General features: G+C 39.9%; 1 non-coding gene and 1 pseudogene across 1 annotated transcript; one reads left to right on the top strand and one right to left on the bottom strand.

The window, feature by feature from the left end:
* The window catches only part of LOC136216645 (uncharacterized), an 82,208-nt pseudogene extending 64,336 nt beyond the window's left edge, over window positions 1-17,872 (top strand).
* On the bottom strand, window positions 1,829-1,935 carry LOC136215909 (small nucleolar RNA R71). Its single transcript, XR_010682912.1, has one exon. It is a non-coding gene; the product is annotated as a small nucleolar RNA R71 (small nucleolar RNA).
* Window positions 17,873-22,764: the final 4,892 nt, after the last annotated feature.

The following is a 22,764-nucleotide window of genomic DNA, read 5'->3' as shown; positions in this document are numbered from 1 at the left end:
ATGGACTAAGCATCCTAACTTTTCATGGCTGCCAAATCCAAATCAGCCAACCACTGTTCATTCTCAATTAATGTACCAAAGCCCTCAACAATACAATCAAGCTAGAAATCCACCACCACCACAATGTGTGCAGCAAGAAAAGAAACCCTCGATGGAGGAATTCAAGGATAATTCATGCAACTAACCCAAACGTCCATAAAAGGGCTAGAGACACAAATGCACCAGCTTCCCAACATGGTCTCTACCGGAAGTAAATGAACTTTACCAACCAAGACTGTACTCGCCATCCTTTTATGGAATGGAAAAACTGTATCAACTGGGTATAGAATGAGTGAAAAGGGAGAGTCATGAAAAACATCCAAAATAAGCACAAATGAGGAAGCCACTACTCTAGAAGAGAATAAACTGACACTTTTTACCGACATCATCATCAGTTTTACCACCTGCTGTGTAAAAACAAATGTCATGTCCTAAACCGAGGTTGAAGAACTCTCAACTAAAAATATTCTAACATCTGTTACCCATGTACCAATTTATAAACATGTGCCACCATATCCATGTAGACTAAAAGGGAAATAGATGGATGTACACTATAACAAATTCTTAAATAGTAATAATAAGATATCATTCCCACAGAGAACGCTGATTAAAACGTAGTTAAATTCAAAATCTTTACAAGGAAAGTTTGTTGAACACTTGGGCAAATTGATATCATCAGTAGAGTATCAATTTGGTTAAGGTAGCGATCTAACCCGACCGTAGGAGGATTGACTGCAGTTCAAAGCCCTAAAATTAGAGGAATCGACGTTTATTTCATTGTTTTAATTTATGCAAAGTTTAATGTTGTTTTCTTTGCTTAATGCAAACGAATATATTTATTCACTTTTCTAAAGGACTAAACGTTTCTGTTTTGTAAATTTATCCCTAAATCAGAAGTATTTTCTAACATTTGTTATACTCTATTCTAATTCTTATTCTAGCAATTTCAAAACCAAATTCGATTTAACGATTTTCCATATTATAAACCTTAAAAGTAAATTTAACCAATTCAAAATAAGTTTTTGTTAAAAAACGTTCCCTGTGGGATCGATATCTTTTATTACTACAAGCGTATACCGTGCACTTGCGGAAATCACTCAACAAGTTTTTGGCGTCGTTGCCGGGGAACGCCAAAAATTTAGATTTTTCATGTTTTATTTCGAATCTAGGTTTATTTATACTTATTCAAAATTTTATATTTTACTTATTTCAAATTACTAACATATTTATTTTTCAAATTCTGTTTTGAAGGTAGTTTCGGTTCGTGCGAAATTTCAAGTTCATGCGCAGTTCTCGAAGTTCAGGCATTCCACCAAAACCGCTAGACCCAGAAATTGAAAAAACGGTTAAAAAGAACAAGAAAGACAAGAAAAACAAAAACAAGACTCCAATAAAAACTAGAGTTACTGAGCTAGAAATTATGGCCACACTTATGGATTATGCTAGGCCAGGAGTGGTCGGTGTAACGAACAGCATAGTTAGACCCCAAATAAATGCAAACCAATTTGAAATTAAGCCAGCATTGCTTAATATGTTGCAAAATAACGTAACATTTTACGGGTTACCTAACGAAAATCCTAACACCCATTTGACAAATTTCTTAGAAATTTGTGACACTTTTAAAATACCAAATGTGACTGTGGAAGCAATCAGCCTTCACCTTTTTCCTTTTACTTTGAAGGATCGAGCCAAAGAATGGTTAACTTCTATGCCAGCCGCAACATTTGAAACTTGGGAGCAATAAGCCCAAGCATTTTTATCAAAAAAATTTCCTTTAGCAAAAACCGCAAGAATCATAAAAGAGTTAACATCTTTTTCTCAAAATGATAATGAAACTCTTTATGAGGCTTGGGAACGTTTTAAAGAACTTCAACGTTTATGCCCACACCACCAACTGCCCACTGAACTTTTAATGCAAACATTTTATAATGGATTGAATCCTACAACTAGAGGTTCATTAGATGCTATGTCTGGAGGGTTATTCATGAAGAAAACGTCGGCCCAAGCAAGAGAAATTTTGGAGGAAATGGCAATCAACAGTAGTATGTGGCCCGCGGAACGTGGACACGTACCAGTGGCGAAACCATCATCCTCAACTACGTCATCAGTTAAAGGTATAGTGAATCTTGATCCAGTTGCGATGTTGCAAGCCCAATTTTCTGCCTTATCACACAAAATTGAATGGTTTATGGCACCGTGCGATCCTAATGGTAAGCCAATCCAAACGAATGTGGATTATGAAGGTATGAGCGAAATTGAACAGGTAAATTTTGTCCAAGGGCAAAACCAAACTAATAACCCTTATTCCAATACATATAATCCTGGATGGAGAAATCATCCTAACTTTAATTGGAGAGATAATAATAATAATGCCAATGCTAATCAAAATCAATCAAGAGATACGATTAGCACTTTATCTTCTAAAATCGATAAATTTATTGATGTTATGAGCGGAAAAATAAGTAATCACGATGATGGTTTTAAACGGATCGAGAATAAATTCGATCAGCTTATTAAAAACCAATCATCTAGCGTCCATAATTTGGAGGTTCAAATTGGACAACTTGCTAAATCAATTCCATCCCGCAAAGAGGGAAGTCTTCCCAGCCATACGGAAGAAAATCCGAAAAAGCATGTAAAGGCTATCACTCTTCGCTCTGGGAAAAATTACTTAGGTCCGGAAATGCCCGGAAATTCAACTTTACCAGGAACTGATTTACCAAAATCCAAAAAAGACACATTAAACCAAAAAGATACACCAATTGACTCGAGTACAAAAAAATTTGTACCCAAACCACCTTTTCCACACAAAGTCCGAAATAAGGACTATGACAAACAACTTTTAACGTTTTTAGACAAACTTAAAAATTTGCATATTAATTTGACGTTTATGGATGCGATTACGCAAATTCCCAACTATGGTAAATTCCTAAAAGATTTAATTTCAAAGAAAATCTGTTGGGAAGGAATTTCATCCATTTCACTAACTGAAGATTGTAGTTCAATTGTGTCAAGTAATTTGCCCACTAAACTCAAGGATCCCGGATGTTTTACCATTCCGTGTAAGTTGGGAGATATTGAATTCCCAAGTTGTCTTTGTGATTTAGGAGTGATAGGGGCGTTTCGTCCCTATCTTTTAGCGTGATTTACGTCTAATTTGGGACTAAATAAATAAGTTTAATTACAAAAATAAAGTGTTTTAATAAAATAATGAAATAAAAATAAAATCCGTACTGTTGGTTAATTATCTCTATTTTTGATTGAATTTAGGAAATAAAACGTCAAGCTAACTCGGCTCTCGAGAGTTGTATTTGAGGTACGAGCAAGGAGCAAAAATCCACCGACATACGCGGGGCGTGGAACACTTAGTCAGAAATAATTGCTCAATCCGCAGGTACCACGTGGGATTCAACAACTGATACGCGGGACGTACCCCAATCTACACGGGGCGTAGATGCAATGATAAGGCCCAATCATGAATGTCAGACTGCATGGTCTCCTAAGTCAACCATCGATACGCGATGCGTGTTTTAGGATACGCAGGGCGTAAATGGTGTATTTCGAGCTCTTTAAAGCCAGGAGCTCAAACACGCACGATGTATATCAATATACGCGGGCCGTGGTTGAGACAACAAGATTCGAATTAAGTCCACATACAGGAAATTATTGAAGGAATGGGTCATTACGCGGGACGTCTTCTACCCCACGCGAGGCGTGTCATGGGAAATCTGCAGAAAATCATGTTCCTCCATGCTTGCACCTTATAAACTTACAATTTTACCCCTAGCTTGATGTGTATAAATAAGAGTGACTAGCACTCATTTAGTAAGCTTTGGATATACAAAAATTCTTGTTATAGATTAAGCTCTTGTTATATAGTTTGAGATTTTATTTTACATAGCAAAACTCTATCACCTTGAGAGCTTGTTCGTTGATTCCGGCATTCCGTCAAAGTTCTGTTCCATATCCGTTCACCAAGCTCGAGAGTTCCACCTCCAAGTCCTAAGAGACGGCCTTGAGTCCGGTTAGCTAGTTCCGAGGATGGATTCTTCCCTTTTCACTTGGTAATTAGCTTGTACTCTTCCTATGTACTAGGCTTGGTTGTATTCCATATTTACATTCTCCATATTTATAATTTATGATTCATAATCTCTTTTTCTATATATGTGTTGATGTTTGTTACTTGTTTTGATACTCGTAATTGATTATTGTGTAGGAGAACACGATTTCCGACGCCATTCGGGCTATCTTTAGGGATTCATATAGGTGTTGCCTCACCGGAAGTGACGCTCTGGAAACCGTAGGAATTGACAAACCACGGAACTTACGGGCCCTAATTTCTGATCCCGAGCATTAGACACGCCTTGACTAGGAACCACATAGTCTAAGTACTTCACGGGTCGGTTACACTACACGTAGTCATCATTGCAAGAGTAAATCATTAACCGTATATGTATTAGGAGTCATTGTTTGTCATATTTATAACTCATCGCCATCCATATTATTTCGTAGAGTTTTTGTTATATAAATTTGTCTCGCCCGTAGTTAGGAGTAGTTTGTAGTTGTTCCCCGAATCAACTCAAAGTATTCACCGATTAGATAACGTATAAAACTGAGTCGTTTAATACTTGTAGTTATAAATCCCGTGGATTCGATACCCGATCTTAACCAGATTATTACTTGATACGACGGGGTACACTTGCCCCTAAGTAGTAGCATCTAGTAGAGATAGAGCATTTAGGAAGATCACATCCATAGTCGTAATGCACTTATCATAATATATATTTCGTAAGCTCTACCTAGGCGCCACTACGCATTAAGGAGCTAGCATAAACTTGATGCCATTATCAATTTTTAATAAGTTAGGCTTAGAGGAAGATATCAAACGTACCAATATGGTTTTGCAATTAGCGGACCAAACCACTAAAAGACCATATGGTATTATCGAGGATGTTTTAGTTAAAGTTGACAAATTTATTTTTCCCACCGATTTCGTTATATTAGATTTTGCTTATGATGTTAATTCTCCGCTAATCTTTGGTAGACCATTCATGAACACGGGACGTGCTCTAGTTGATGTGTCAGAAGAGAAAGCAGTTTTAAGAATAGGAGACGATAAGATCGAGTTTGATATGAACCAAGCAATGAAATATCCTATGGAGGATTTCTCTTGTATGAAACTTGATTTAGTTGAAGATTGTGTAAATGACATTGTTCAAAAAGAAGAAATAATAGAGCCTATAATGAGTGAAGAATTAGAAGATAAGGACCCAGAGCCTTTGATTCGAGAAGATGGACCAGTTTCGCCTTCAATTATAATTCCACCTAAATTAGAACTTAAAGAATTACCAAACCATTTGAGGTACGCTTTCTTAAGCGAAGGTGATTCTCTACCTATAATTATCTCTAGCAAACTAACACAGGTTCAAGAAGAAAAATTAAAAGATGTTGTTAGAAATAGAATAGGAAGTATGGGTTGGCAGATTTCAGACTTAAAAGGAATTAATCCTAGTATTGTAATGCACAGAATTCACTTAGAAGAAGATAAGCCACCTAAAGTGGATAGGCAAAGACGCTTAAATCTGAATATGAAAGAAGTAGTAAAAAATGAGATTACTAAACTTCTAGACAATGGAATCATTTATCCGATCTCGGATAGTGAATGGGTTAGTCCAATCCACTGTGTACCTAAAAAGGGAGGCATAACTGTTGTAAGGAATGACGAACCACCACCGGTTGGAGGGTTTGTATATATTATAGGAACCTTAATAAAGCAACTAGGAAAGACCATTTTCCTCTTCCGTTCATTGATCAAATGATCGAAAGGATAGCTGGTCATGCTTTTTATTGTTTTCTAGACGGTTACTCGGGATTCTTTCAAATATATATTTACCCGGATGACCAAGACAAAACAACCTTCACATGTCCTTACGGAACATTTACATATAGGAGTATGCCCTTTGGTCTATGTAACAAACCATCAACATTTCAACGTTGTATGACTGTGATCTTTAATGATTTCATTGAAGATATCATGGAAGTTTTTATAGATGATTTTTCCGTTTATGGAGATTCTTTCGATTCATGCTTACAGAACTTGGATAAAGTTTTGTCTAGGTGTGAAGAAACAAATTTAGTATTAAACTGGGAAAAATGTTATTTCATGGTTGACGAGGGAATTGTTTTAGGACATAAAATATCTGAAAAGGGATTAGAAGTGGATAGAGCAAAAACTTCAGTAATAGAAAAATTACCCCCTCCAATTACTGTTAAGGGAATAAGGTCATTTTTAGGACATGCAGGTTTTTACAGGAGATTTATTAAAAACTTCTCTGTAATTTCCAAACCACTTACTAATGTACTCATGAAAGATTCGACGTTTGATTTTAATGAAGATTGCATTAAAGCTTTCGAAACATTGAAAACAGCTTTAGTCAGTGCACCTATTATTGCTAAACCCGATTGGGATTTACCTTTTGAAATCATGTGTGATGCAAGTGACTTAGCCGTCGGATGTGTTTTAGGTCAAAGAAAGGATAAGAAACTTCATGTCATTTATTATGCAAGTCACACACTGTCTGGTGCACAATTAAACTACACCACAACCGAGAAGGAAATGTTAGCTGTAGTTTTTATTGAAACACCTTTACACATGATTTTCATTTGACAAAATTATTTAAGTAAAATTAAATATATTCTAAACACACTAAGTTTAAATGCTTTGATTTATTATACTAATGTGTTTGTTCAATGTTGAGTTAAAATTATTTATAAGTCATAAAGAGTAAAAGGCCAAAGCCCAATACGAAAGTCAAAGCCCAAGTCAAATAGATCAAGACAACTCTGCCCGCGTGTATGAAACGCTGTCGTTACGATCAAAACGCAACTCAGCAAGAGAATGATCTAGAAGACCTTCGTTGAACAACTTCGGAGTGAAGCCTCTGAGTTGAATCGATAAAGAGTACGAGACAGCAGCTGAGCAAGAACAACTTCCAGACAAAGTAATCCCACTTTGGGTAAAGTTCAGAAGACACAGAACGCTGTCTAGTTGACCTTACCATAAATGGAGAGACACTCTGCCGAGCTGACTTAAAGCTGCTCAACACTGACCGAGGATAGAAGATACTCAAATTTGATTGGCCGGGAGCTCTGAACAAGACTGAGTGACAATGACAGGAAGCCGTTTCCCTCCAACAGTTATTTTGAAATTCGAAATGACCGATGCCTCGGACGTCTCTATAAATAGAGCCCTTCAGTTGCTTCATTCGCAATAGAACTTGATCAAGCCATTACGCTGACCAAAATTCTACTCAAAGTTCTGCAAGAAAAAGCAAAGCATATTCTTACACCAAATTTCATATCTTTTGTGTAAAAGTCTAGAGTGATTATTCAATCATCTAAGGTGTCTTAGCAATTGTTGTTTAGGACAAATCTTTATCATTTCTAGAGATTAGAAAGGAGAGGCTGAGTACTCGGTTATAGTACTCAGCGTGAGATTAAGAGTGAGTAGAGGTATAGAGGAAGGTACTCTTGTTATACTCAGCTTCTAAGTTGTAAAAGGTTTGATGCTCTACCGTTAAAGAGCTCAATAGAGAATTCGAAATCTCGGAACGTGTTCTAGGGACAGGACGTAGGCTTGGAGGACGAACCTGGATAAATCTGCTGAGTAATATCTTTCTAACCTTAAACTCCTTAATATATATATTGCTTGCTTAATCAAAACTGACCAAGTAAAGAGGTCAAGCTGAGTTGTGTGCATTGAGTGTCTGAGTTCAGGAATAGACTCAAAGTGCTTTCTCCTGACTCAACGAAAGAAGCTGACTTAGTCACCAGTTGACTAAGCTAGTGTCTTATTTACTCAGCGCGTTGTGTAATCCTTTTTCAAAGAAAAAGAAGTCAGCCTTAACGTATTAAAATTTTGAATAGTTCCTATCCCCCCCCTTGGAACTAACTTGTTACGTTATAAGGGACCAACAAGTGGTATCAGAGCTCGAAAGCTCACTGATAAAGGTTTAACTACCTAGAGCTGAGGCCAAATGGATAGAGGATGATCTCAAGAAGCTACAGAATCATGCTTCGGCTATAAATATGCTTCACTGTGCGCTTGATGCTGCAGAATATAATAAGATATCAGGTTGTGAGTCGGCGCAAGAGATCTGGAAGAAGCTAGAAGTCACCTACGAAGGAACCAACAAGGTGAAGGAGTCCAAGGTGAACTAGCAGATGAGATTATATGAGCTGTTCGAAATGAACGATGATGAAGGAATATCTGACATGAATGCAAGGTTTACAAACATCATCAACGAGCTCAAGAGACTTGGGAAGATCTTCACCGAGGAAGAACAAGTCAAGAAGATTCTTAGGAGTCCTCCTAAAAACTAGCAAGCAAAGAAGACAGCTGTTGAGGAAGCTCAAGACTTAACCACCTATAAATATGATGAACTCATCGGCTTACTGCTGACCCATGAGATCTCGATGAAGAATTTTGAGGTGAAGGAAAAGTCTGAAGACAAGAAGCAAAAGTCTCTTGTCATGAAAGCTGACTCCACTGATGGGAGCTCAACAGATGATGAGGAGATGGCTATGTTCACCAGGAAGATGAAAAGGCTGTTCAAAAAGAATGACAAATATTCTAAGAAGCCTTACAGAAAGTTTGATAAGTATAAAGCTGAGTCCAGCGACAGCAAATACAAGAAGGACAATTCAAAGCCGATTACATGCTTTGAATGTCATCAAACTGGCCATATTAAGTCAAGCTGACCCACACTGAGGAAAGAAAGGAATAACGGCAAAAAGGCAATGGTGGCAACATGGAGCGACAGTGATGAGTCTTCATCATCAGAAGCTGATGCCACTGAGTCAGCAAAGATCTGTTTTATGGCTGACGAACTTGCTGAGCCATGCATCTCTGAGCATGCTGACCCCTCCATTGCATCGGACGATGAGGAGCAATCAAATGAGGTAATATCACTTCCCCAGCTCAGAAATGAAATGGTTAATGCCCTGAGTGACCTCTACACACTTGTCAAAAAGTGTAATAAGAAAATTAGAGCACTCAGCAGGCGATGTGACGAGGTTGAGGAGGTCAAACTGAGTGACCTTCGATATCTTCTTCAGGACAACTCAGATTTGCATAGTAACATCGGAATTATGCAAAAGTTTGTCTCTGAGGTCCAATCAGATTCCAAGAAACTGAGAAAGGACGTCACATCCATTCAGAACCAACTAAAGGTTCAAAACAAAAGAAATATTCCTCTGAATGCTCAGTACCGAAGTACTGGTCAGCAGAGATGGAATCCCCAACGGAATGTCCAGTGTGACTTTTGTGGGAAGAAAGGACACGCCACTAAGGTGTGCTGGCACACTCAGCACTGGGGTGCTGACCAGTCAGTGAAAAATCCTAAACGGAAGGTCAGTTGTGACTTCTGTGGAAAGAATGGCCATACTGTCCAAGTATGCCGCCATAAAATAAAATATGATGCTTTACCTGTTGAACCTAACAAGCAAGGACCCAAAAAGAATTGGGTACCTAAAAGTAACTAGTTACATTGCAGGTAAGCCTGGGATGTGCCGAGAAGTCAAAGATGTGATATATTGACAGTGCATGCTCAAGGCATATGACTGGTGATGAAACTTAGTTCATCACATTCGAGCGTAAACGAGGAGGAAGTGTAAGTTTTGGAGACAACAAAAAGGGTAAGATAGTAGAGTCAGGAACCATTGGAGGTAATCCTACTATTGAGTCAGTCTCCCTAGTCAGCGGACTCAAATATAACTTACTCAGCGTAGCTCAGCTATGTGATAATGGAAGAAAAATTATATTTGATGACACTGGATGTAAAATATTCGAGGGTAAAACTAATGAGTTAATTTTAACTGCCCCTCGCATGGATAATGTCTTCATGCTGAGCTTGGAGAAAAAGTTTTCAAAAACTGTATGCTTAGTTTCAAAGGAAGAAAATTCCTTGCTATGGCACAGGAGACTTGGTCATGTAAGAATGGACCTCCTAGCCAAATTAGCAAGAAAGCAATTGGTTGAGGGACTGCCAGAACTTAAATTTGAAAACGATCAATTATGCCACACTTGCCAAGCTGGAAAACAAACCAAACAATCTTTTCATAGTAAAAATGTTGTCTCAACTAAGCGTCCGATAGAGTTACTACACTTGGATCTCTTCGGTCCAATCCAACCGCTGAGTCTGGGTGGAAGAAGATTTTCCTTGGTCATTGTAGATGACTTTTCTCGGTACACTTTGGTCATCTTGCTGAGTAGCAAGGATGAGACCTTTGAGACATTTTCAAATTTGGTTAGAAAACTTGAAAATGACAAAGACCTAAAATTGGCTCACATCCGAAGTGATAATGGTGGAGAATTCAAAAACCAACAGTTTGTTGAATTCTGTGAAGCCAGCGGCATTGACCATAATTTTTCTGCTCCTATGACGCCTCAACAAAATGGGGTTGTTGAAAGGAAGAACAGAACCTTGGTTGAAATAGCCAGGACAATGCTGAGTGAGCATAGGCTTCCAAAGTACTTTTGGAGAGAAGCTGTTAACACAGCATGCTATATTCTTAATAGGGCTCTTGTTAGACCTATACTAAAGAAAACCCCCTACGAGCTTTGGAAAGGACGAAAGCCCAACATTGGATACTTTCGTGCCTTTGGCTGTAAATGTTTTATTTTAAACACCAAAGATAGCCTAGCTAAATTTGACTCAAAAGCTGATGAAGCTATCTTTTTAGGCTACTCAACAAACAGCAAAGCATACAGAGTTTTCAATAAACGAACTCAAGTTTTAGAAGAGTCAGTACATGTTGAGTTCGACGAAACAAACCCTGCAGGAAGATATCTGCCGCTGACCGAGGATGATCCATACTCAGTACCCGCTAATCAAGATACAGCCGATGAGTCATTCCCTCAAGGGCTGAGCAAAGGTAAAAGTGAACCAAATATTGTTTTCACTGACCAGTCTTCACCTGCAGAGATTGTTGAAACACAGACAACACAAGACATAAATCTACCAAAGGAGATAAGGATACCAAGAGGACACTCAGAGAGTGCTATTCTTGATGCCACTGAGAATACCCTGATGACAAGAAACCAACTCAGGAGATACCTCAGTAACGTAGCCTTCGTCTCAGTTCAGGAGCCTAAGAACTTCACTGATGCTGAGGAAGATGAATTCTGGATGAGCGCAATGCAAGAGGAACTTGACCAATTCAGAAGAAATGATGTATGGGAGCTAGTGCCACATCCAAGGAGTCAGAGGACCATTGGAACAAGATGGGTCTTCCGCAACAAGCTGGATAAGCAAGGAAATGTAGTCAGGAACAAAGCAAGGCTTGTAGCTCAGGGCTACAGTCAGCAAGAAGGTATTAACTACGGTGAGACCTTTGCCCCAGTGGCAAGGCTAGAGGCTATTAGAATTTTATGCGCTTATGCAAGCTATATGAAAACCGACTAAGGTGGTTTGGCCATATGAGACGTAGAGCGCTTGATGCGCCGGTTAGGAGAACCGAAGAGTGGCAAAGGGATGTAGTGGTGAGGGGTAGGGGAAGACCTAAGCAAACTTGGAGGAGGGTGATCGAGAGTGATATGAGTTTATTGGGAATTGAGGAAAATATGGTAGTGGATAGGACGGAGTGGAGGGAGCGAATCTGTGTCGCTGACACGACTTGATTTTCACGGTTTTATATGATGGTTCATGTTAGCCGACCCCGAATCATTTCGGGACTAAGGCTTTGTTGTTGTTGTTGTTGTATGCAAGCTATATGAACTTTAAACTATTTCAAATGGATGTTAAGAGTGCATTCCTTAATGGAGTTATAAACGGGGAAGTTTATGTTAATCAACCTCCAGGGTTTGAGGATCCTAAATTCCCAAACCACGTTTATAAACTCAAAAAGGCTCTGTACGGCCTCAAGCAAGCACCACGTGCTTGGTATGAGAGGCTGACCAGTCTCCTGCTGACTAGAAACTATGTCAGGGGCAAAGCTGATACAACCTTATTCATTAAGAGAAAGGGTAAAGATACCCTGCTGGCTCAAATATATGTTGATAATATTATTTTCGGTGCTACTAATGAGTCAATGTGCAAGGAATTTAGCAAGCAAATGCAGACTGAGTTTGAAATGTCTATGATGGGAGAACTCAACTTCTTCCTTGGACTTCAAATCAAACAAGGGAAAAATGGCATCTTCATCAGTCAAGCTAAATATGCCAAGGAGATATTGAAGAAATATGATCTTGAAAATTGCAAGCCAATATCCACTCCTATGGGCACTGACACTGTCCTCTGCGCTGATGAGAATGGTAAGTCGGTAGACAGCAAATTGTATCGAGGTATGATAGGCTCTCTACTTTACTTAACAGCAAGTAGACCGGACATTCAGTTCTCAGTATGCTACTATGCTAGATATCAATCTAACCCTAAGGAATCTCATCACATAGCTGTAAAAAGAATCCTTAGATATTTGCAAAGCTCAGTGAACACAGGTTTATGGTATCCCAACATTCATGGCTTTACACTCGTTGGATACACTGACGCTGACTATGGACGAGACAAGCTAGAACGGAAAAGCACCTCTGGAGGATGTCATTTCTTAGAAAGTTGTCTTGTATCCTGGTTCAGCAAGAAGCAGGCGTCAGTAGCATTGTCTACCACTGAAGCTGAGTACATTGCTGTTGGACACTGTGTTGCTCAAGTCCTATGGATTAAGCAACAGCTTGAAGACTATGGTGTTCAAACAAAGACAATTAAGGTCAAATGCGACAGCAAAAGTGCAATTGATCTATCAAAGAACCCAATTCAACACAACAGGATGAAGCATGTCAGTGATAAGGGTCAAAAACCCCTATCTTTGGGTACGGTTTTAGGACGGTTTTTAGGTTTATTTGGCTAATAAGCGAGCAATTCTCGCATTTAAATGCTTTTGTGTGAGTTAGTTAGAAATTGGAAGCATTCTATTTACTTTTCGTCGTTTAGGCTCGTTTTGTGATCAATTTAGGCAAATACGGCCGAAATAACACGCATAATAGAATTCCGTTATCTTTTGAAGCTAATTGGTCCGTCAAAAGTCGCACCAAACGAAGCGTTTGCTCAAAATAAGCGATTGACGGATCAATTCGGCTTTTGGACTAATGTTTTTTGGAGTTTTTATGCGTGTGCAGGTGTAAGTTCAGACGAAAAAGGGTTTGGAAGTCATCCGGTACGGATCGAGCGCGCTTCGGACGAAAACGCTCGGCGAGCAGGGCCCCCCGGGCCATTTCTGCTCGGCGAGCAGGCCTCCAGAGGCCTGCTCGCCGAGCAGGCTATGCCTGCTCGCCGAGCAGGGCGCCAGGCGCCTGCTCGCCGACCAGAAGCCTGCTCGCCGAGCAGGCCACCAGGCGCCTGCTCGGCGAGCAGGGGCTGCTCGTCGCAATCCTGCTCGGCGAGCAGACCTGCGGGAATTGGTCAAAAAGACCAATTCCGCCCCCACAAAGCCACGTTCGGCCCCACGTCTTCCTACACCAACAAGGACAAGAAATTAGGTCAAAACGAGGCCCGAGACGCGGCTATAAATAGGAATTTCCAATTGTAAATTAAATATCTTTTGTTTTTGTAATTTTCTTATCTTCCACCTCGAGAAATCCTCTCCACCTCCTCCAAAAACCTTCAAACCTCCATTGAAGACGCCTCCAAAGCTCCATTCACCGAGGATTGCTCGAGCTCCATCCTTAAGTCCTAGGAAGACGCCTGCATTGGTTGACAGGTTCCCTGAAAGGGATTTTTCTTCTTTTATAACTTGTTTATCCTATGATACATGCTATGAATCTTAGGCTTATTGTAACTTCGTGACAATGTTCTCCATCTTTGATTAATATAATAGTTTTGTTTCTTCAATTGTTTTAATGCTTTGAATCTTTGTCTTACGCTTTGTTTGATTGGTTTAACTCATTCGATAATCCCAAAATCAAGTTGGCACATATTGCGAGCTGAATCTGACCTAGTCAGTGCCTATAGGATTGACGACCCTATAGAAGATTAAGCCCAAATTACTGAGCCTGAGAGCTAGTTTCGGCCTTACAAGGGAATCACGAACTAGGAACTTTAGGAGGATAGGTCGGGTTAATCGCCTCGAACACAAGTGACTTAGATTTTAATTCAATTGTTTAAACAATCTATTTCCATTATCATCGTATCCCTCCATGATCCTTTAGATGATTGCATTGACAAAAGATCACTTAGGAGTAGTTTAACTTAATTAGGGGTAGAGTAATTTAGTTAGGGTTAGAATAACTTAGTCAGAATTAGATAATCTAGTTAGGATTAGTGCAAACCAACCTAGGAGTAGATTAATTAAACAAAACCAACTCAAACCCCTTAAGCCTAGATAACATCCGAGACTTAGTAATTCGGTACTTGCAGAAATAAATCCTGTGGACGATAACCTGGACTTAAACCCAGAAATTTATTACTTGATAACGACGGGGTACACTTATCCCTCAGATCGGGTTCTTCGCAAGAATCCGCATCAAGTTTTTGGCGCCGTTGCCGGGGATTTATTTCTTCTGCAATATCGAACCAAAGGTCAACTTGTTAGTTCAGGCATTCTTTGTGAATACTTTCCTTGTTAATATCATTCATATTTGTATAGATATATATACTTGTTGATATACTATTACTTAAATTGGATCGTTCTTCCAGCAATTATGGACAACAGAGCATCAAACCCGTCCATGAACGATCTCAACACAAAAATGGACTTCCTGGTGGCTTCATACAACCAAAATAACCAACCAAGGATACCATTCTGCGAGAGATGCGGCCAGAATCACCCCGGTAGGGTATGCCACATCAACTATTACGTACCTAGAGGTGAGAATGTAAGTTATTTGGGTAATCATCAAAGGTATAATTCTGAACCCTCAACTTACAACTACTACGATCAGGAGCATACACGATACCCACCGGCGCCCTACGTGGCACCTATGGATACCCTTCCATGTCCTCATTCTAACTCTGATTTTTATGGCAGGAAAATAGGGTACTCAGAAGGAATAATGACTCTCCTAAAGGAGATATCCGTTCGACTGGCAGCCAACGAGGAGGCATGCAGGACCCTGAGTGACCAACTCGCCACAATCAGACAAGAAGAAAGGGAATGCCACGAGGCGTTCCTCTTGCAAGAAGAGGCGGCTCAAACCATCGCCCTAAGGAGCGGAAAGGAAGTAGATACACTCGTGGCATCTCCATCGCAAATACCTCTGTCACCTCAGGTAAGTAGGGAACCGGAAGTGGTTAGCAACCCCGGTCCCGCATCTGAATCTTCAGCCTCTGAAAAAGCTGTAGAAAAAGTGGTTAGGCCTTATACACCAAAACTGCCATTCCCTCAGAAGCAGAAAAAGGCCAACCTAGATAAGAAATTTGCCCGGTTCTCAGAAATCCTTAGTAGATTAGAAATAAACATTCCATTAATGGAAGCACTAGAGGAGATGCCGAACTATGCAAAATTTCTTAAAGACATGTTGTCGAAAAAGAAAAAGTTTGGGGAAAACGAGATAGTGGCTTTAACAGAACAATGCTCGGCCATAATCACCCATAAATTACCCCCCAAGCTTAAAGATCAAGGGAGCTTTACCATCCCGTGTAGGATAGGGAACATGCACATAGATAGGGCATTATGTGATTTAGGAGCAAGTATTAATCTTATGCCTCTATCAATTTTCAGGAAATTGGGGCTCGGAGAACCTAAACCAACAAACATGACACTGCAACTAGCGGATCGGTCAATTGCACGGCCTAGAGGCATAGTTGAAGATGTGCTTGTAAAGGTGGACAAACTGATCTTCCCAGTCGATTTTGTGGTCCTCGACATGGAAGAAGATGACTTCGTCCCCATTCTCCTTGGGAGACCGTTTCTTGCAACCGGTAGGACACTAATAGACGTCCATGGAGGTAAATTGGTCCTAAGGGTGCAGGACGAAGAGGTAACATTTAACGTTTATGAATCTATGAAATTTCCTCAAGAACGCTCCAAAAGTTGTAACTTTGTGGATGCACTTATAGATAAATGTGTTGAGGAAGTTGATCTCGATATAAGAAATGCCTCTTTAGAACTCGGTCTAGGTGGTGAGACATGTGAAAACTCAAGTGAGCCATTTGAAGATCTCCCACCTGAAAAATGTTATTGGGTTAAGGGTAGAAAAGAGGACCTTGATCATGAGATCAAACCTAAACCTAAGACCTCGTTGGAGGAACCTCCAAAATTAGAGCTTAAACCCTTGCCCAACAACCTGAAATATGTTTTTCTTCAACCTCCCACAGATTTACCCGTTATTATTTCTTCTTTGTTGACAGTTGAACAGGAAGAAAAATTGGTGGAGGTGCTGATGGAACATAAATGAGCCTTTGGATGGTCAATCCACGACATCAAAGGTATCGACCCCAAAATCTGCACACATAGAATTTTTCTTGAGGAGGAGATCAAGCCATCTGCCCAACCTCAACGACGGCTCAACCCTAACATGAAAGAGGTGGTAAAAGTCGAGGTTATAAAACTCCTCGACGCAGGTATCATCTTTCCAATTTCTGATAGTCAATGGGTAAGCCCGGTTCAATGTGTGCCCGAAAAAGGGGGAACACCAGTAATGGAAAATGAAAAAGGAGAATTAATCCCAACTAGAAAGGTTACGGGTTGGCGTGTATGCATAGATTATAGGAAATTAAACGAGGCCACCCGTAAAGACCACTTTCCCTTACCATTTATTGATCAAATGTTGGAACGATTGGCAGGGCACGAATTTTTCTGCACTTTAGATGGGCTATCTGGCTATATGCAAATCCCTGTGGACCCTTTGGATCAAGAGAAAACAACATTCACTTGCCCCTATGGGACTTTTGCATATAGACGGATGCCTTTCGGATTATGTAATGCCCCTGCCACGTTCCAACGTTGTATGATGGCTATGTTTTCTGACATGGTCGAGGAGTTCCTAGAAATTTTCATGGATGATTTTAATGTTGTAGGACCTACTTTCGACCAATGTCTTGAAAACTTGGACCGAGTCTTAGAACGTTGTGAAGACAAGAACTTGGCACTTAATTGGGAAAAGTGCCAGTTCATGGTCCAAAACTGCATAGTATTAGGACACAAGGTGTCGGGGAAGGGGATCGAGGTCGATCCGGCAAAAATTAAGGTGATTGAAAAACTGCCACCTCCTACTAATGTGAAATTAGTTAGGAGCTTTTTAGGACACGCGGGGTTTTATAGACGATTTATAAAAGACTTTTCAAAAATCACTAAACCCCTCACTCAATTATTGCTAAAAGATGCTGATTTTAATTTCAATGAAGAATGTATGCTTGCATTTAAATTGCTGAAAAAGAAATTAATTGAAGCACCCATTATGGTAAGCCCGGATTGGTCCCTTCCCTTTGAGTTAATGTGCGATGCTAGTGATCTGGCTGTAGGAGCCTGTCTTGGGCAGAGGGTGGATAAACTTTTTCGCCCAATTTTCTATGCTAGCAAAACCTTAAATGATGCACAACAGAATTATTCAATAACTGAAAAGGAATTGCTAGCCGTAGTATTTGCCTTTGACAAATTCAGATCTTATTTGGTGTTATCTAAGGTAATTGTTTTTACTGACCATGCAGCCCTGAGATATCTGATGAGCAAACAGGATGCAAAACCTAGGCTGATCCGTTGGATCTTACTACTCCAAGAATTTGACATCGAGATCAGAGACAAGAAAGGGGTAGAAAACGTGATAGTGGACCATCTATCCAGGTTAGAGTCAGATCAGCAATCCTTAGAGCATGGGGGCAATAAAGGAAGTATTCCCGGATGAAACACTATATTCGGTAAAAACTCTCCCCTGGTTTGCAAACATCGCGAACTACAAAGTCGGTAACATTCTTCCTCTTGATTTAGATGCAAATAAAAGACGTAAGTTTTTGTTTGAAAGCAAACAATATTTTTGGGAAGAGCCCTATTTATTTCGATTCTGCACTGATGGCATGATTAGGAGATGTATACCTGAGGAAGAGGTAGAGTCAGTGATTAACATGTGCCACTCTAGGGAACCAGGCGGCCACTTCGGGCCAGATAGGACAGTGGCTAAAATTCTCCAAAGTGGACTTTGGTGGCCACAAATGCATAGTGATATCAATAATTATATTAAATATTGTGATGCATGTCAGAGAGTAGGGAATATTTCTAGGAGAAATGAAATGCTTCAACAAGGCATACTCGTCTGTGAGCTATTTGACGTTTGGGGCATAGACTTTATGGGACCTTTCCCTATGTCACACACCAACCAATACATTCTTGTTGCGGTTGATTATGTCTCTAAATGGGTAGAGGCCGAAGCCCTACCCACAAACGATGCTCGAGTAGTGATAAAATTCCTGAAAATGAATATCTTTACCAGATTTGGTACACCCCGGACTATCATTAGCGATGGGGGATCCCATTTCTGCAATAAGCAGTTTGACACATTGCTCCAAAAGTATGGCGTAGCCCATAGGGTCGCAACACCTTACCACCCTCAGACAAGTGGTCAGGTAGAAGTGTCAAACAGAGAGCTAAAACGCATTCTTGAGAAAACGGTAGGGAATGCTAGAAAAGATTGGAGTCTTAAACTGGACGATGCTCTCTGGGCATACCGGACAGCATTCAAAACTCCCATAGGAATGTCCCCCTACCGTCTGGTTTTTGGGAAATCTTGCCACTTGCCTGTTGAATTAGAGCACAAAGCTTATTGGGCGCTAAAATTTCTAAACTTTGACCCTAAACTTTCAGGTGATCTACGGTTAACACAACTGCACGAACTGGATGAGCTCCGATATAACTCTTACGAGAATGCCAAATTGTACAAAGAACGAACCAAGCGGGTGCACGATAAAAAGGTACAGCGGAAAACCTTCCAAAAAGGCGACCAAGTGCTACTCTATAACTCCCGATTGAGATTCTTCCCAGGCAAGCTCAAGAGTAGATGGTATGGACCATTTTCAGTTCTTGACGCACATCCCTCCGGTATGGTTGAGATCATGTTGAAAGATGGAACCACCCAAAAAGTTAATGGACACCGACTTAAACTTTATCTCGGTAAAGACACTTCGGGTGTCCAAATCCTCCGGCTTCAAGATGATCAGTAAGTTGTCTTCTCCACCCTAACTTTTTACACTCGTATTTCATGATCTATAATGCAATGTTGGAACTTATTGCATATTTTAAGTGTGAGGAGGAGGGGTAGACAAACTTACAAAAATTGTATAAATTTTTAAATTTTTGTTGCGTCGTGTCTAGTTTAGGTTTGCGTTTTGGCGTTTTATTATGTTTTTGCATGTTTAGGACCTAAAACCGTGAACCTCCTTCGAATCTAAACTTCGTTATTTGTCTTTGAGGGCTGAGAACCGAATCTAAAATTGCATGACAACTAGTTTAGGTGTGGGACACAACTCTTGTATCTGTAAAAGCATGAGCTACAGTTTGCATTTAGACCCTACTTTTGAAGAAATGCTAAAATCATTACTTAGGTAGATAACTTAAGAATTGAAGGCATGTAATATTAAACTTGAGTTTGGGGAAAACTAGTAAACACAAAAATTGAAACCTAAAGAATTGTGAGTTGAATTTGAGCCTAAGAGCGAACATCAAAAAGCTCTTTTTCTTGACATTTTTGTGTGAATGCTTTGACTTGTGGAAGATTACAGATTTTGCACCTAATACTGTGTTGAACCTACATGCAATGATTTGAGATGATAAACGATGAATCGGCCTCATTAGAATTAACCTTTTCTTTACCTTGTTTTTCTTTTTCATCCACTCTAGGAAGCCCCTTTGAGCCGACATTTTTGTAGTTTGTAGATTTTTCTTTCGTTCTAACCCGTTTTTGCGAACCACAACTTGGTTCGCTACTTAACCTTTGTTTTTGCAAAGCTCAAATTGAGCCTTTGTTTTTCTCTAGCGCTTTATCGTTGTTTATGGCATTATAGTAGCAAGCCAAAAGGCTAAGAAGTGAATGAGCATCACTATCCCAAAAGAAAAAAAAAAAAAGAGAAGAAGAAAAACAGAAAAAGAAAAAGAAAAGAAAAGAGACGAACAAAAGGGAAGAACTCCATTCCCTAGTTCTTAGAAAAATAAAAAATGTCTCAAAGAAAACATCCCAAAAAGAAAACAATAAGGGACGAATAAAAAGCTCAATCACTTCATATTTGCTAAAGCCATTTAAACTTTGTTGTTGTAGCGCTAGAACACTTAACCTTTGTTGTACCTTTAACCCTCTAACCACATTACAACCCCAATTAGAGGCTGTTTTTGATATCATCGGAGTCATATAGCATAGTAGAGGAACTCGGATGAACGTTCAAAATCAACGTAATCCTAAGCAAGAATATAAGCCGAGAGTAAACACTTTAGCCACCAAAATTGTGTGAATGAGTGAACTACCTATGGTGAGGTGTTTTACTTAGCGATCCCCTCAAGCTCGTTCAATTGAACATGTGTTCCTTTACTTAAAACTATGACCTATTGTAATTGAAATGCGGCTTTTGGATATCGTGTCTCTACTTTGTATTTCCGAATGCATGTAATTACAGATGCTCGAAATTGTGTCAAGCACCTAGTCAAACTGGGAAGTTTTCTAGCTTGCTTGTGATGGCGGGTTTAGTTTTTTAGTTTACTTGGGGACAAGTAAAGTTTTAAGTGCGAGGAGGTTTGATAGGGGTCAAAAACCCCTATCTTTGGGTACGGTTTTAGGACGGTTTTTAGGTTTATTTGGCTAATAAGCGAGCAATTCTCGCATTTAAATGCTTTTGTGTGAGTTAGTTAGAAATTGGAAGCATTCTATTTACTTTTCGTCGTTTAGGCTCGTTTTGTGATCAATTTATGCAAATACGGCCGAAATAACACGCATAATAGAATTCCTTTATCTTTTGAAGCTAATTGGTCCGTCAAAAGTCGCACCAAACGAAGCGTTTGCTCAAAATAAGCGATTGACGGATCAATTCGGCTTTTGGACTAATGTTTTCTGGAGTTTTTATGCGTGTGCAGGTGTAAGTTCAGACGAAAAAGGGTTTGGAAGTCATCCGGTACGGATCGAGCGCGCTTCGGACGAAAACGCTCGGCGAGCAGGGCCCCCCGGGCCATTTCTGCTCGCCGAGCAGGCCTCTGTAGGCCTGCTCGCCGAGTAGGGCGCCAGGCGCCTGCTCGCCGAGCAGGGGCTGCTCGTCGCAATCCTGCTCGACGAGCAGCCTTTCCTGCTCGGCGAGCAGACCTGCGGGAATTGGTCAAAAAGACCAATTCCGCCCCCACAAAGCAACGTTCGGCCCCACGTCTTCCTACACCAACAAGGATACGAAATTAGGTCAAAACGAGGCCCGAGACGCGGCTATAAATAGGAATTTCCAATTGGAAATTAAATATCTTTTGTTTTTGTAATTTTCTTATCTTCCACCTCGAGAAATCCTCTCCACCTCCTCCAAAAACCTTCAAACCTCCATTGAAGACGCCTCCAAAGCTCCATTCACCGAGGATTGCTCGAGCTCCATCCTTAAGTCCTAGGAAGACGCCTGCATTGGTTGACAGGTTCCCTGAAAGGGATTTTTCTTCTTTTATAACTTGTTTATCCTATGATACATGCTATGAATCTTAGGCTTATTGTAACTTCGTGACAATGTTCTCCATCTTTGATTAATATAATAGTTTTGTTTCTTCAATTGTTTTAATGCTTTGAATCTTTGTCTTACGCTTTGTTTGATTGGTTTAACTCATTCGATAATCCCAAAATCAAGTTGGCACATATTGCGAGCTGAATCTGACCTAGTCAGTGCCTATAGGATTGACGACCCTATAGAAGATTAAGCCCAAATTACTGAGCCTTAGAGCTAGTTTTGGCCTTACAAGGGAATCACGAACTAGGAACTTTAGGAGGATAGGTCGGGTTAATCGCCTCGAACACAAGTGACTTAGATTTTAATTCAATTGTTTAAACAATCTATTTCCATTATCATCGTATCCCTCCATGATCCTTTAGATGATTGCATTGACAAAAGATCACTTAGGAGTAGTTTAACTTAATTAGGGGTAGAGTAATTTAGTTAGGGTTAGAATAACTTAGTCAGAATTAGATAATCTAGTTAGGATTAGTGCAAACCAACCTAGGAGTAGATTAATTAAACAAAACAAACTCAAACCCCTTAAGCCTAGATAACATCCGAGACTTAGTAATTCGGTACTTGCAGAAATAAATCCTGTGGACGATAACCTAGACTTAAACCCAGAAATTTATTACTTGATAACGACGGGGTACACTTATCCCTCAGATCGGGTTCTTTGCAAGAATCCGCATCAGTCAGCATAAGACATCACTTCATTAGAGACCATATACTCAAGGGTGAGATAAAGATGACCTACGTCCCAACAGGTGAGCAGCTTGAGGATATCTTCACAAAGCCACTGGCTCGTGAACAGTTTAGCATACTGAGAGAAGCCATTGGTATGTTTAATCCTCTTCAGTAAATTCTAGCTCTTAATATAGACTCATGCTGAGTGAATTAACATGCTGAATGATCTATTGTTTGCTGAGTGAATAAACGCATGCTGAGTGTTTAATGTCAAATGAATGAAAATCACATACTGAGCAAACATTGGCACCGAGTAGTTACCTCAAACTGAGAAATCATCCGTATAAAACTGACCACTCAGAATATAAAACACTTAGTATTCTAAACGCTGAGT

The sequence above is a fragment of the Euphorbia lathyris genome, chromosome 1 (assembly GCF_963576675.1).
Source record: "Euphorbia lathyris chromosome 1, ddEupLath1.1, whole genome shotgun sequence".
In the NCBI taxonomy this organism is placed as follows: domain Eukaryota; kingdom Viridiplantae; phylum Streptophyta; class Magnoliopsida; order Malpighiales; family Euphorbiaceae; genus Euphorbia; species Euphorbia lathyris.
Note: the sequence above shows the minus strand (reverse complement) of the source record. Positions and strands in the feature narration are given on the sequence as shown.